The following is a 15,456-nucleotide window of genomic DNA, read 5'->3' on the forward strand; positions in this document are numbered from 1 at the left end:
ATGCCACCACCCCCGGCTAATTTTGTATTTTTAGTAGAGACGGGGTTTCACCATGTTGGCCAGGCTGGTCTCAACCTCCTTATCTCAGGTGATCTCCCTGTCTTGGCCTCCCAAAGTGCTGGGATTTATAGGCATGAGCCAGCCAAGCCATTTTTGGAAGTAAGTTCTTACTCTAGTAGTTTCCATGAAAGCTGGTTGTTAAAAAAAGCCTGGCGGCTCCCCACACTCACTCTTGCTTTCTCTTTCATCATGTGATCTCTACAAGCTAGCTCTTTTTTGCCTTCTGTAATGAGTAGAAGCAGCCTAAGGCCATCACCAAAAGCAGATGTTGGCACTGTGTTTCTTGTACAGACTGAAGAATTGTAAGCCTAATAAATCTCTTCTCTTTATAATAATTACCCAGACTCAAGTAGTCCTTTATAGCAATGCGAAATAGAGTAAGACATCATGGCATTGCCCATACCTAGAATAACATGTAGCATGTGGTAGAGCATCAGTGATATTTGCTGAATGAACTATAGCTACTTAGGAAAAGCACAGTAAGGCAAAATCTATCAATCGTGTGCCACTGACCAACTCATAAAAATAAAGCAATCTGGCCAGGTGCAGTGGCTCACACCTATAATCCCAGCACTTTTCCAAGGCAGGTGGATTACAAGGTCAAGAGATTGAGTCTATCCTGGCCAACATGGTGAAATCCTATCTCCACTAAAAATACAAAAATTAGCTGGGCTTGGTGGCACACACCTGTAGTCCCAGCTACTTGGAAGGCTGAGGCAAGACAATCACTTGAACCCAGAAGGCAGGGGTTGCAGTGAGTCGAGATCATGCCACTGCACTCCAGCCTGGTGACAGAGCAAGACTCCATCTCCAAAGAAATACAAATTTAAAAAATGTAAAAAATAAAACAATCTGGTTAATTATTTTCTTCTACCTAAATGTTCTTTAGATTAATGATTAATTCCTTCTCTTCATCATATTACCACATGTCTAGTCCAAAATCCCATCATATTTCACCTCTATTTACACTGTAGCCTACACCTTGTTCTCCCTACCATAACTGAACACCTGCCTAACTACGCAGCCAGAAAGAATTTAAAAAGAAATATAATAATATTACTCTCCTGTTTAATATCTGCCAATAGCTCCATGCTCTTCGAATATAGTACCAAATTGTTACAGGCTCACAAGAGCCTGCTCCATCTGGCCCCATAAATTTCAGCCTCATTGCTCTTTCTGTGCTGCACTGAATTGCTTTCAGATATTCAACTAATCTATGCTCTCTTTTAACTCAGGGCCTTTGCACATGCTATTCTGTTTGCCTAGCATACTGCTTTACCCACCCTCTATCCCTCTCTATACAACCCTCTATCTTCATGATATCTACTCATTTTTATAGTCTCCATTTAATATCACTTCTTCGGGGTGCCCTGCCTTAGTCTCCATGAGGTTCCCAACTTCGTGCTTTCATGGTGTCCTGCATGCCCCCTTTTCAAACACCAATTTTTTTTTTTTTTTTCAAAATAATTTCTTTCTCTACCAGGCTAAAAGCCCCATGAAAGGAGAGGTGGATTCTATTTTGTTTACTGCTGTATCTGTGGGTGCGTGGGCATGTGTGGGTAAGCCAGGCATATAATATATGCTCAATATATATCTATTGAATAAACAGTAATACGAAGAATACACAGTGAGGTATCATTTCTATTTTTCAGAAAAGAAAACTAAAATCTAAAGAGATTAAATTTCAAACTCAAGGTCATATAGCAAATAACATAGTTAAGAGTCAAATCTAAGTCTGGATCCAAAATCCATGCTCCTTCTTATATTCCAAAATAAATTTCCCCAGCTAATCAAATATTCTGCTTACTAGCAGGTGACAACCTATGTCATATACTTGGTTCTAATTTGGAAAGAATTATAAGTTACAAACTCAATCAGTCCCTTCTCTGATGATGCAGAAGGCCCCACAGAGCCTTTCAATGTGGTTGCTGGATGACTCTGAGCATAATTATCATAGGAAAGAAGTGCAAAAATAGTTGAGGTTATTTATGTTTCCTTTTCCTTGGATGCCAGATAAACAGTTGTTGACTGGACTTTCAACTCAGTCAAAGAGATGACCTAGCGAAGTTCCTGGCCTGAGAGAGTGTCAGTAGAGGAGCCCATATTTCTCTCATGTATGGAACTTCGTGAAGATCTTTTATATATTCTACTGTGCTGTGATTCGATGTGATTCCCTTCACTAGTGAATCTTTAGCCATAAACAAGTGAATGGGTTGAAAAAATCAAAGTTAGCATCTGTGCTTTAAATGAGAGGAGTGAAGGGGCAATGACAAAGCTTAGTAGGACACATGGACTGGTGGCTTCATTGCACCCACACCTGCCATTTGTGAGCTGCCACTCACCTGTACCTCCACCAGAGGGCAGCAGCAGCAGAAAAGGCCCACCTCCCCTGCGCCACACTTCACACCAACCACGTTGTCCAACCACACGCAGCTATTGGGCAACTGAAATGTGGCTAGTGCCACTTGTTGAAATGATAATAGTTTGGATATATTGGATTAAAAATATATATTATTTAAATGAATTTCACCTGTTTATTTTTACTTACTTAAATGTGGCTAAGTGGCAAGTTTAAAGTGACATATGTGGCTTGCATTCATAGCCCACACTATATTTCTTTTGGATGAAACTGCTTGACACAATCCAGGGCATAATAAAACAGAATTTCAAAAACAACTAAAGTTTGAGTCTTATTTTCAGGCTATGTATATATTATACAAATATGTCTTGATAAGAATTAGGAGGGATCTTGGAGCTTGTCCTTATTTTACAGCTAAGGAAACTGAGGCTCAAAGAAATGAAGGGAATTTGCCAAAGGTCACACAACCAGTAAGTGGCAGAGCTGGGCTTTGAACCTCAGTTTCTAACCAAATCAGTTCTTCTCCACTCAGTGAGTGGCCCAGAAATTATAGGTATCACTGAACTTAGAGTGGACCTCTGAGAGCTCCCATCCCTCTGTCCCCAGCACCAGTGGCTGACACATGGCAGGAGCTCTGTTTTGCAGCCTCCAGTCCGTCTGACATGCTTTATTTACCGCACCACACCAAGGATACAAAGGCAAGTGCTGCTCGGGCTCTGTTCTCTGGAAGCTCATGGCATAGTAGAAACGATACCAGATGGACAGTAGCCAATTAAAATTGTAAAACAAGTTCTAGCAAAGTACCCTGAAACTAATATGGAAATGTGTTCAACCTCACTAGTAATTTTAAAAATACAAATAAAAGTAATGGTGAAACATTGTACTTTACTCACATCCTTCCTAGTTTCAGAGGGCCTTAAAGTAGTTCATGATCCTACTTTAGAAAAAAAATACCAATAGAAAATAAAATCAACAACAAAATACAAATTCTTTCTGTAAATGTGTCCTGTGGGAGGGACAAGACATCACCCAACTAAATGGTTTGCACGATATGAACATTTTAATTGCCATGATGTCCTTTGCCTCAGTTTGCTTAGCTTTGAGAAAAGAAGTTAGTTATATCTAATTGGATATTTGATATATACCAGGAAAAGTATTTATCTTTATTTAGTTTAAGAAAATCCAAAATTCCCTGGCTTTTCTTCAGCATAAAAATTGGAAACTTCCTTAAGAGAAGAAACCAAAACTTATTTCCATTATCTACCACAGGACTTTACATATGACACAGACTCAACTCAATAAAGCCTTGCTGGATACAGGAAGATACCTGGATTTATTCTGTGCCAGTTATGTGCCCATGTACCTTAAAGGCCTCTTTCTATAAATAAAGTCATTTAATAATCTTAAAATCCTGAAAATTTGAGTTTCAGTTTTCAGATAAATAACAGAAGCTCCCCTGGCAAATGAGAACCTTGCCCATATCCCTAATTACCAGAGAGCGGAGCTGGAATTTGGACCCATAATGTATTTTGTTCCAAAGCTTGGATTGCTATGCTGTGTGAAGGGGCAGGAGAATAAAGGGAAAAAAGAGAAGGAACAAAGGGGTAAAAGGGAAAAGAGAACAAAAGGGAGAGAAAGGAGGCAAGAGAAAGATGAAGATCAAAACAAAGATGCAAGGGAAGAAAGGGGTGAGTGACTATGGAATGCTACCTCTTTCAGCACATAGTCTAAAAAGGAAGACAAAGAGAAGGGTCAAAGTTTTCCTGGAAAAAAATATTCCTGGCAATTTGGAGAGATGTTTTTTAAAACGGCAGGTTAGGAACTCATCTACTGTCGGAGGCTTGGCTCTCAGAAGTTCCCCCAGGATGCCTTCTCCTCTTGCCACCTCATTATCGCCCGGAACAATCTGCATGGCCCGTAATGAGAGGATCTTAATGCCGGCAGTCTCAAGGGTGGGTAATGGCCCTGCTCACAGAGTTGGGGTCACAGGTTCAGGACTGGATGCTGTGGAGAGAGCTGCACGGAGCTACAGACTGTCCCCCTGGACCAGCAGTCCATTAGCCCTTACCCCCTCAGCATGGCAGTAATGAGAAGGTGAGGCCCACTCCACAGCCCCTGCCAGCGGACTCTCAGGGTGGGGGTGTGGCTTCCCAGTGGCAAGTGCTTCCTGCTGCCAGCCCTGAGCAACCTGCTGTCCTTGCAGTGCTGTTGGTCGGCCTGCAGGATAGGGTTTGTCAGGATTCTGGATCCTCTCAAATTCTGCTCCTAACAAACATGCAATTCATGAGAGAGCCAGATAATTTAAGCTTTATATTCATAAACTATATTACATTTACATAGATTCCAGTTGTATGTTTCCATCTGTAAGCCCATTCTGTATAGTAGAAAAAAACCGATTTTCTAGTCAGAGTTCTAATCCTAGCATCTCTCTATTGGCTATGTGACTTGGGCATATTACCTCATTTCTACGAATCTTGATTTCCTCACATGACATGAGGAATATTAATAATACCAGCCTTATAGTTTGTTTAGGTTATTATTATGTGTTTGTTATTAATAACAAACATTGAGTACTATGTGTTGGGTTCTGTGATAAATTCTTTATACATATGATTCTGAATTCTCCCAACTCTACATGTAAATATTACTCTTATCCCTAATTGACAGATGTAGAAACTGGGTAAGACTGAGTTAGCACATGTCAGAACTGGGATCTGAAGTCTGGTCTCTCCGACAAACTTTGTAACTTTAACCACTATGCTATAGTAAAATTATGAATTTAATGCCCAGAGTAAAAGCCTGTTACACAGTACATTGCCAACAATTATGTTAGTTGTTTCTCCTCTCCTTTTCTCTTTGTCTAATATTACAGGAGACACTCAGAAAACAGGTCTTTCTAGGTATTTCAAACAGGGATGATTTAATACAGGAGATGGTGGGATATATGATGGACGAGCTAAGAAGCGAAAGAAGGATATTGAGACAAGCTAGCGAGCAGCAGTAGGAGGAAACACTGTAACCCCTGGGCTAGAGGAACAGAGAAAGAAGGTGGTGCCACCAAACCCCAGAGACCAGGGTCACCTTCAGAAGCTAGAACCACAGAGGAGCCCTGGAGGAGATGCTACTATTTCTGGAGATGCAATCCCAAACCAGGAGAGCCAAGGGTAAAAATACCCTGTCCCTCTTCCCTTCTCTGGTCTCCAGTCTCCCACAGCTTCAAATTAGTAATATATGCTCAGAAACTCAAGAAGAAAGAAGCTAAGGAAATGTTGTTCTCTGCACATTTTTCAAAGAAGGACAGAAGGGATCTGAGATTAAATATGCAGGTAATTGACACATATGACAATGCTATAAAATAGGCAGGTTGTGCTGGGCACAGTGACTCACGCCTGGAATCCCAGCACTTTGGGAGGCCAGAGCAGGCAGATCATGAGGTAAAGAGTTCAAGACCAGCCTGGCCAACACGGTGAAACCCCGTCTCTACTAAGAATACAAAAATTAGCTGGGTGTGGTGGTGCATGTCTGTAATCCCAGCTGCTCAGGAAGCTGAGGCAAGAGAATTGCTTGAACCCAGGGGTGGAGGTTGCAGTGAGCCAAGATTGCTCCAGCCTGGGCAACAGAGCAAGACTGTCTCAAAAAAATAAAAATAGGTAGGTTGTGATGGTCATCTCTGTTTTACTCTGTCAAGTATTCATTTCATGGTACAATAGTGATCTCATTTTATAGATGAGAAAAGAAAAGTCCAGACATTAACTAATACTCCCAGAGCTCTAAAGAGGAAGTGACTATTAATTCTGTGAGATTCACGGAAGACTTTAGAGTAGAAGTGACTTTGAGGACATCATGGGTCATAGGTGAGGAGGGTTTTGTCAGATGAATCAGATTGAAAAGCACTACAAGCAGTGGAAATAGAAGAGGTACAGGTAGCAATCCATACATTGAAGGGTTTGGGCTATACCGTCTCTGAAGTTTCTGCCAAATCTTTTTTTTTAATCTTGAAATTCTACTAGAAGTGGAAGAAATATATTATCCAAATTGTTTTTCATAGTATCTAAAGGCATTCATTTTCTAATATAAAATTATATCACTTGACCCCTGTGTGTGTAGGCTCCATGATGTACTTTTCATGCTGATAAAGAAATTAGTACAGAGATGGGGCAAATGTCACTAACAAGATCAGCTCAAAAGGGACAGAAAACTTTTGTCTCTTATCTGTCTTCTTACTACCATGTGTTAACAGTTTGGAAACAGAAGCACAGCGGCTACACATCAACGTTTTGGTGATTGATTTTTTTCTGGAATATATTGTCAGGACATTTGATCTGCATGTATTTCCTTTACACAATCCTTTGTACTAAATTTCATGGATAAACTTTTCTACTGATGTTACACACCACATTTCAGCTATTAGAATGTAGCACCTTTGCTCTTAGAATCTCTGCTTCTAGTTTCTCCTGGCTACAATCCATCACCCCACAGTGTAGTAAGTGGACTGCTCATTTTGAAATGCAAATCTGATGATTATAATACCTCCCCCCGGACCGATGCCTCACTTAAAGTCTGTCCGTGGTGCCCCTTGCCTTCAAGATAAATCTAAGCTCCTTCCTAAGTCTCTCAATACTTTCCGCCTTGAACTCTGAGCTTCAGGTGTGTGAAGTACTGACTATGCTATTTTATGCTTCCATGCGAATAGTCTTTGCACATGCTGTTCCCCCTAGAGTATCCTTTCCCAGCCTCTGTGCCAGGCAATATCTATTTCTTCCTAAGGAATTTCACCTTGCCCCCACCGCCCTCCTTTTCCTTTGTGTTTTCAATGCACCAAGCACATGTTGCCACTATGGAACTATCACTCAATATTTGTAGTTTTGGGTGTGTACAACCTCCTCGAAAGGCTGGCATGTAGTAGAAACTTAATAACTGGCAACTATGGGGGTTTGCTGTTGTTGCTTTTATTCATTTCTATGTTCCTCGTGTCTAACAGCATCTGATACACAGTAGATATCAAAGAAGTGTTTGCCAAATATCCTACGAGCTGGAGGTTCAAAAAGAGAAGTAAAACTAAAAGTTTAAAAGTCTCTATTTATTAAATGTGGTACCATTGAAAGACTGTTTTTAAATCATACCTGCTTCAGAAGGTCCAGGTAGGAGCTCGCTTCCAAAGATCAGAAATCCAATTGTGGGTTTGTCAGAACTAAGTATTTAAATACGCCAGATTCTCTTTATGCATGGCTATGTGCTTTTATTCCATTTCCTTTGCTCTTTAACCCAACGGCCACTTGAGACAGGACTCTAGGTTAATAAGCAAAATTATTCCCAGAATGGAGCTGACCTGGCCAGCGATGTTTAATAAGGTAGAGATTTGGCAGATAAGGATCCATAGCTGTGGCTTCTACTATTTATGAATCATCCAAAGTCCAAAGCATGCGGATGCTTAAACTGGGAGGGTAGTGTAGGGGACAAGCCCTTTCTTAGCAGATATGTATGGCCTATCACCCAGCAATCCGGGACTGGTACTCTTTTGTGGCTCTGATTCTGGGAGTGACTAGTTGATCAAAGCATTCTTTCTCAGCCAGCCCCAGTGAGCCTCCTAATCCTTCATAGTCTAGAGCACACAGGAAGCCACTGCAAACTCTAGATTGCTAGAGGACTCTGAGCTGCCAAGCGCAAGGCATTGTCATGGAGGCCCCTCTTTGAGGGTGGTGTGGGATAGTGTTTAAGGACCTGCACTCTGCAGCCAGACTGAGCTGGAGTCTGCCCTGTATACTCGTGACACTTGTAAGCTGTGTGAGCTTAGGCAGGTTACTCTATCCCACAGTGTTCTAGGTTCTGCAACTTTAACACAGGAACGGTAATAAGAGGATCTCAGGTGTTGGGGTTTGTAAATAAGAGTATATGTGCGTTAATGCTCAGAGTTGTGCCTGGAACACAATATACACTGTGTAAGTCTGGCTCTTATGAGACAGCCCACAAACATATGCTGAGGGCCTAGTATATTCCAAGTGTTTTTCTAGATGCTATGTAGAGAAACATAGAGATGAAAAGATGTGGCTCCAGCCTCAATGAGCTCAGCCTAAAAGAGATAAGAGACAAGTAAGCCGATCATTGCAATATAGCACAATAATTTGACAACTGTAATAGGCTTGCATAAGATTATGTGAGAGCACAGAGGGCCTGGGTTTCTGGGTCTGCTCAGGACCATTGAGGAAGATATTAAAGGCTTTTCAGATGAAGAGACACTGGAACTAACTCTCAAAGGAGGAGTGGGGGTTTGGAAGAAAGATTAGCAGGAGAGTATATTTCAGAAAGGCAGCAATAGACTCACAAAGATGCAGAGCTAGAGACCAGTGTGGCTGTCTGGGGAATGGTAATGCATACAGGGGTTGATGAAGCGGTAACAGGTGGGGTCAGGGAATTCGGCAAGAGCCAGTCCCCGGGTCCCAAATGCAACCTTTAGGAGGTTGGACACAATTCTGTAGCTAATTAGGACTCTCTGAGAGTCGTGAGATTCAGGAAAAGAAGAGCAAATTGAGGTGGATGGCTTTTGTTGCACTTTGAGCTGTTATGTTTGTTTTGAAGAGAAAAAATATGAATACATCAGAAACTAAACTTTCATGAGATTGACATTAGACTTCAGTTTCTGTATATTCAAATAGAGTATTAGTTTATGAGCTAATTCTATCTGGACATGTGGTATATTTTTAACTCTATGATTCCTCTGTCCAAGGTTCTCAATCCACAGGAATCTCATTTAGCCTGAAGGTTCTGAACCAATTACACGGTTTTATAAGGTCAAAATAAAAATTGGGAGTCATTTTATTTTTATCTGTACTGGTAGAAATTACAGAATCAAACTGCTTTAATGAGAAAAAACACCAGGATGAGAAAAGTGAAAATAGAAGTGTCAGCACCATCAGAGATTTCTGCTGCGTCTTGGATGCCGGCAGATGAGACCAGGGTTGGGCTGTGAAGTCCTTTGACAACCCCGTCTATATCCCTGAACAAGTTGCCAGGGCTTCAAGAGGGATAGACATGAAACACAACATCCTTCCACTCTTATTAAGATTTAATCATGCTTTCAACAGGATTGCAAAGTTATTAAATTAGATTTTTTTTCTTCCTTAAAAAGGGATTTAACTTTTGCTTTCCTGACATCATAATCAACATGGAACAGATGCAAAGGGGAATTGGGTGACCATTGGTAATATGGACCTATACTTAACATGTAGCATGTGAAGTTATTAAAATGGAAATTAATTCCCTTTATTACTATCGTGCCCTATCAATTAATTTGGTTGGAGGTGCTTATGAATATGCAATTATTCCTCCCTGCTGCCCACCCCTTATTCTGTGTGTATGGAAAGCACTGGGGAAGCAATAGGTAAAAATTTCAGATTTTTTTTTTTTTGCTAGTTTTGCCAGCACTGCTCCTCTTCACTTCCTAACAATGATGGATAATATTGACAACTCATAGTTCTTCCCATGTGTCAAGCACTTTCGTAAGCACTGCATATTTATTGTTTCATTCAATCTTGACAATAAATTCTTAAGATGGGTACTTTTATTATCCCTGTAGAAAGAAGAGAAAAATGGGAGAGAAAAAGGTGAAGAAATCTTCCCTATGTCACCCAGGCATTCTGACCCTGTACCCTTCACTACTGGGCCACACTGCCTTTTACTGGCTCCGGGTGTAAGGACTTGGGGAAAGACCATATTCTCAGATCCCAAACTCCTGTAGGCTGAAAAAGGGTGTGGGAGACCTGGGATGGGACAGAAGGCTCTGAGAGGGAGGCAAGTATTTTAAAATATAGGTTTTTGTTATTATTTTGGTATGGCAAGGCCAACAGATCAGGGGATGATTGCCATTGAAAATATAGCTTGTTACACTCACAGACCCCAAGACAATGCACCATGCCTGGGCAGGGCTGCTGCACACTCAAAGCACCAGGATAGCTCAGGAGGTAGAGGGAATGGGGACCCTGAGCAAGAGCCTTTATTGTGGTTTCTTTTTTTTTTTTTTTCTGAGACAGAGTCTTGCTATGTTGCCCCGGCTAGAGTGCAGTGGCATAATCTCAGCTCACTGCAACCTCTGCCTCCCAGGATCAAGCGATTCTCCTGCCTCAGCCTCCCAAGTAGCTGGGACTACAGGCACCTGCCACCACACCCAGCTAATTTTTGTATTTTTAGTAGAGATGGGGGTTTCACTATGTTGGCTAGCCTGGCCTTAAACTCCTGACCTCTTCATCCACCTGCCTTAGCCTCCCAAAGTGCTGGGGTTACAGGCCTGAGCCTCAGTGCCTGGCCCTTTATTGTGGGTTCTGTGGGAAGGAACAGGTGAGGCAGTTTGGCTGCTTTGAATAATTTAGCAGGCTCTGGGGAATAGATGCTGGCCCCATTGTCTGGTTCCTGGCTCGGGTGATAGGGGCAGGTGGATAAATGGGCTGGAGTGGATAAAGGAGGTGGTTGGGGTAAGGATTCTGGATAGACTGGTTAGCATTTGAAAGGTGAGCTCCTGAGAGGGTTTGTTACTATCTCTCGGAGTTAGCTAAGTAGCAGTCTGCAGTATCAGCAAGGCCCCAGACATCAAAGCATCAGAAATACAGAAACTAAGGAGACATAGTTAACAGAGCCAGGGTTTTGTAGGGTTGGGGTTGGGCGTAGTGCAGGCTGTGGAGGCTCCCTAAGGAAGGCAAGGGGGTTGAGATGGCCAGTAAGAAATGAAGACCTGAATATACATAGGATGATTTCCATTGCGGGGTAGAGAACTGGAGACACTGAAATTAAGCTTTGAAATAAGTGTCATTTGTCTTTTGATATTATTTGTAGCATGTATTTAACTTTCTATACGTATTAAGCTTTGGGAGAAAAAGTGCTATCACTCATCATTGCAGCTGGCCATTGCTTCCTTGGGAGCAGGGACTTTCCTTTATGTTAATCAACTTTTCACTACCCTGAAGATCCTGATGTGAGGCTTGCTCTCCAAGAATGGAGGGGCTCTGTTTCACGTGCAGTTTTTAAATTCTGGCTCCAATAACACACCATCAGGGTAAGTCTCTCTTTAAGTGCCAGTTGCATGCTGTGGATTTGGAAAAAAAAAAAAAGAATGTTGTTAAAGCCAGGTAAGAGGAAGCCCTGGAGAAGAACCACAGCCAGGACTGAGTGTTCAGTTGGTAACCCCTGATTCACAAGGGGTTCCTTTTCTCTTTCCTTTAAAAAAGGCAAGAGAAGTTATGTGAGATGAACCAAGATAGCGCTACAGATTTGTTTTCTAATCAAGTACTTAGATAACAAGGTGATCTGTACGTTGTATGGAGGCTGGTTCGTCATCAATCCAGAACCAAAGAGTCAAGCTGAATTCCTTCCATTATCAAGTTTTCTCATTTTCACCCAAAATGTGTCCTGGAATGTCCATACTCAATTCCCTTCACCTAAGTCTGAGAAGCCACATCAATTGTCTCCTACACTTTTTACGAGAACCTTTTCATGGGCCTCCTCATTTTGGTTTTTGCTCCCTCTAATTCATTTTCCATAGGAGGGTCATATATTCATTTTAAAATATAAAAGATATCAAGTCAGTCTTCTGCTTAATGGCTTTTTATAGTGTATTAGTTAGGGTAGGCTAACTACTGTAGCAAAGGGATCCAAAAATTCATAATGGCTCATACACAATGGTTATGACCTGAATTGGTGAGTAGATCAACTAATCAACATGGCTGCCTCTCTCTAAGGAGCCATTCCGGGCCATTAACACCTAGTTTAAAAACCATCCCAATTTCCTGGAGGCAGACCCTGAAAGTGAGATTTATATGAACGTGACCTATTAGGAAGATTTCCCAGGAAAAGTGACACAGAAGTACAGCGTGGGGTATAGAAAGGAAGGAAGGTAAGCTAGGGTGTAGTACCAACCAAGCCCCACAGAGGTATCTTTAGCCTAATCCCGCAAGGCAGCAGTCTCCAACCTTTTTTTTTTTTTTTTTCCTTTTTTTTTGCACCAGGGACTGATTCTGTGGAAGACAATTGTTCTGTGGAGCAGGGTGGGATGGAAAGGTTGGGATGGTTTCAGGATGAAACTGTTCCCCCTCAGATCCATCTCAATCAGGCATCAGATTCTCATTAGGAGCATGCAACCTAGATTCCTCACATGCACAGTTCACTCTGGAGTTCCCACTCCTATAAGAATCTAATGCAACTGCTGAGCTAACAGGAGGCAGAGCTCAGGTGGTAACGCTCACCTGCCACTTGTCTCCTGCTGTGCAGCCCAGTTCCTAACTAGCCACAGACTATACCCATCCACAGCCCAGGGGTTGGGGACCCCTGCCATAAGGGAAGATCTGGAGACAGCATAGCCCCTACCTCAGAGCTGTCCTCATCGGAAAAAGGGAGTCAGAGCATTTAAGCTCATGCCTGCCATGCATTAGTTAAAGTCGGCCTCTAAGGGGAAATACCTTCCCAGGTGCCTCTAGCAATCTGCATGTGCAGGCAAAGGGAGTTCTGACATCCTGAGGGCATTCTGATGATTAGCAGATGCAGGTGCGAGCCTTTGGGAGCGAGAGAACACCTGGAGACAGTGTGCAGGAAAATGACAGAGGTCTAAGGGAAAACGGGAGAAGTACAGACAGCAACAGCTACACAAAGGCATCTTAGGGTTTTCATTCCAGTGGGAAAGAGCAGGCAAGGGAAACTTAAATGGGCCATGCTCAGAAGTTTATTCCATTGACTAGAAGTCAACTAATGATTGATCCTTTAAGCAATGCAAGGCAGGCACATGGCCATACACAACTGCAAGAGAAGTTGGGAAATAGAGTCCATCTGTGTATCCAGGGAGGAGATGAGAACTTCAGCTTCTTGCCACAAATAGCCTCTCATAATACTTGAGTAAAAATCTAACCTCCCTACGGGGATCTCCAAGCCTCTGCATGTCTGGCTTATGCCTACATCTCCATCTCTGTGGCCTGCTGCTCCCTCTCCACCTCTGCCTCCACTCTCACCATGTTTTACTCATATACTCATACTGTACTCATATATTGTTTTATCATATACTGGGCTTTATTACCACAGATTCTTGAAAGAAAAATAGTAGAAGCTTCCAGGCCTAGAATTGCAAAACTACTGTTATGACGATAAAAGTGTTAATTTCACTTTTGAATAAAGGCCATTGGTGGATTGTGATAAAGTAGATAATGAAACAACTGGTCCCATTTAGTGGAGACTGTAAGAACAAGAACTTAGCCTCCAATAAGCTCACAGAAAGAGGAGAGCTAGACCGCCCTGTGGGCAGCCCCAAGCAGCAGGCCATGCATCATTGCTGCTCCAAGTGCAGAACCCATGGCCCTGGGCTCTCCCTTATTACCAACTACCAGCATGACCTTGGGCAAGTTGTTAGCCTAGAGTGCCTCAGTTTCATCTTCTATAAAGGAGGGCTAATCATTGTTCCATATTCATGGAGTCATTGTGAAGCACAAAGGAATTAATACAATAGAAAGAGCTTAAAACAGTCCCTGGCACAGACTAAGCACTTTAGTAACTGCTGTTATTACTCTTAACGGACCTGCAGGCTGCACAGACAACCCCCTACTCTGGTTTCCCCACTGTCTCACCATGCTATCTTGTTAGCAACTTTTTTCCCCTCATTTCTACAGCCCCACCCCAGGCTAAGAGGGGTTTGGAGACAACCAATTGAATCAAGCTCCTATTTAATATCAACCATGTATGGATGTGCATCTTCCTGGTCACGAAACACAATGTGAAGTCAAAGAACCAAAGGTCTATCTCTAAGCAGCCCTTCAAGCTGAGGTAGTGATAGTGTCCTACCTAAAGTTTTCCCAAAGCTGCCGTTTTCCTTAGGCTACTGGAGAATAGACCTCAAGTCTCACCATAGGCCAGGGGTTGTTTACAACTTGCTTTGGTTTTATCCCACCAGTCCTGGACTGATGCTGCCTTTGGTTATACATCTCACAACTCCAGGAGGCGCCATTTTCTTAAACTACATAGTCTCCAATGATGGCCCTGAACCATGCACTATCTTGCTGTCTTAGTGTTTCATGTGAAGTACACATGTTTTAGATTAATAAACAATTTGGATGCGAATTCTGACTCATTTGCTATTTGTGTGACACTATATAAATTACCTATCCTCTTTGGGCCTCAGTTTCCTCATCTGCAATGGGGTGGCAGTATTTATTCCACGTAGGTGGTGTTGTAAGGACTGTAATGGAGTACAGGTGAAAAGCATAGCTAACTGCCTGACGATATCTTAGTCCCTTGGAGTTTGGTGGTCCATTGCTGTATAACAAATTGCCCTAACACTTAGTGGCTTTACAGCAAGAAACTGTTTATCTGCTTGCGATTCTGCAATTAAGGGAGGGTCCATTAGCCATGTTGTTCCAGGTGGTGGTGTTTGGGGTAGCTCACTGGGGTTGGAGGATCTAAAATAGCTTCTTTCACTTGGCTAGTGCTGCAGCTGGGGTGGCAGGAACTACTAGGTGTTGGCCGGGCTCACTCTTTCTGCCTCTCTTACTCACCATAGAATCTCACCTACAGTAGCCCATTTCTCTCCACGTGGCCTTTTCCTTCAGCAGGGTGATCAGAATTCTTAACATGGGGTCTTAGAGCTCTCAAGGGTGTAAAAATAAATTCCAGCAAGGTCTTAAGACCTAGTCCTGGCCTTCACACGGTGTTACTTCTGCTACCTTCTATTGGTCAAAACAAGACACGGGTTCAAGGAGAAGAGAAGTGGACTCTACCACTTGAGAGGCAGCATGCACACTCATGGATGGAAGGAATCGCTGGTGGCCGTTTTGTAGATAATCCATCACGCTTAGTAAGTGGCAGCCTTGGCTTTCATTCTTTTCGGATTTTAGAAGCGGGAACAGAGCTGGTGGTTGAAAAACCAAATTGACTTTTAGTCAAAAAGCCCTAAGGACCAGGAAGACTTCAGATCAGTGAGACAGAGTAATGCCCATTGCATTTCTCCTTTGGGATGGGAAGAAAGCCCTTCTGGGCTAACTGCTACTAGAGCTGTAACCTAGAAATATTTGATC

The 15,456-nt window shown here is 42.4% G+C and overlaps 1 protein-coding gene and 1 long non-coding RNA gene across 2 annotated transcripts in view; one reads left to right on the plus strand and one right to left on the minus strand.

Moving 5' to 3' along the window:
• DAB1 (DAB adaptor protein 1) overlaps positions 1 to 15,456 on the plus strand; it is a 1,264,232-nt gene that overhangs the window by 196,483 nt on the left and 1,052,293 nt on the right. The gene's annotated exons all lie outside the window — the stretch shown is intronic.
• Positions 1,684 to 9,669, minus strand: LOC116564117. Its single transcript, XR_004274733.1, has 2 exons — positions 7,543 to 9,669; positions 1,684 to 4,684 (listed from the first exon to the last, which is right to left on the minus strand). It is a non-coding gene; the product is annotated as an uncharacterized LOC116564117 (long non-coding RNA).

The sequence above is a fragment of the Sapajus apella genome, unplaced genomic scaffold, assembly GCF_009761245.1.
Source record: "Sapajus apella isolate SASKATOON/1434 unplaced genomic scaffold, GSC_monkey_1.0 scaffold36, whole genome shotgun sequence".
In the NCBI taxonomy this organism is placed as follows: Eukaryota; Metazoa; Chordata; class Mammalia; order Primates; family Cebidae; genus Sapajus; species Sapajus apella.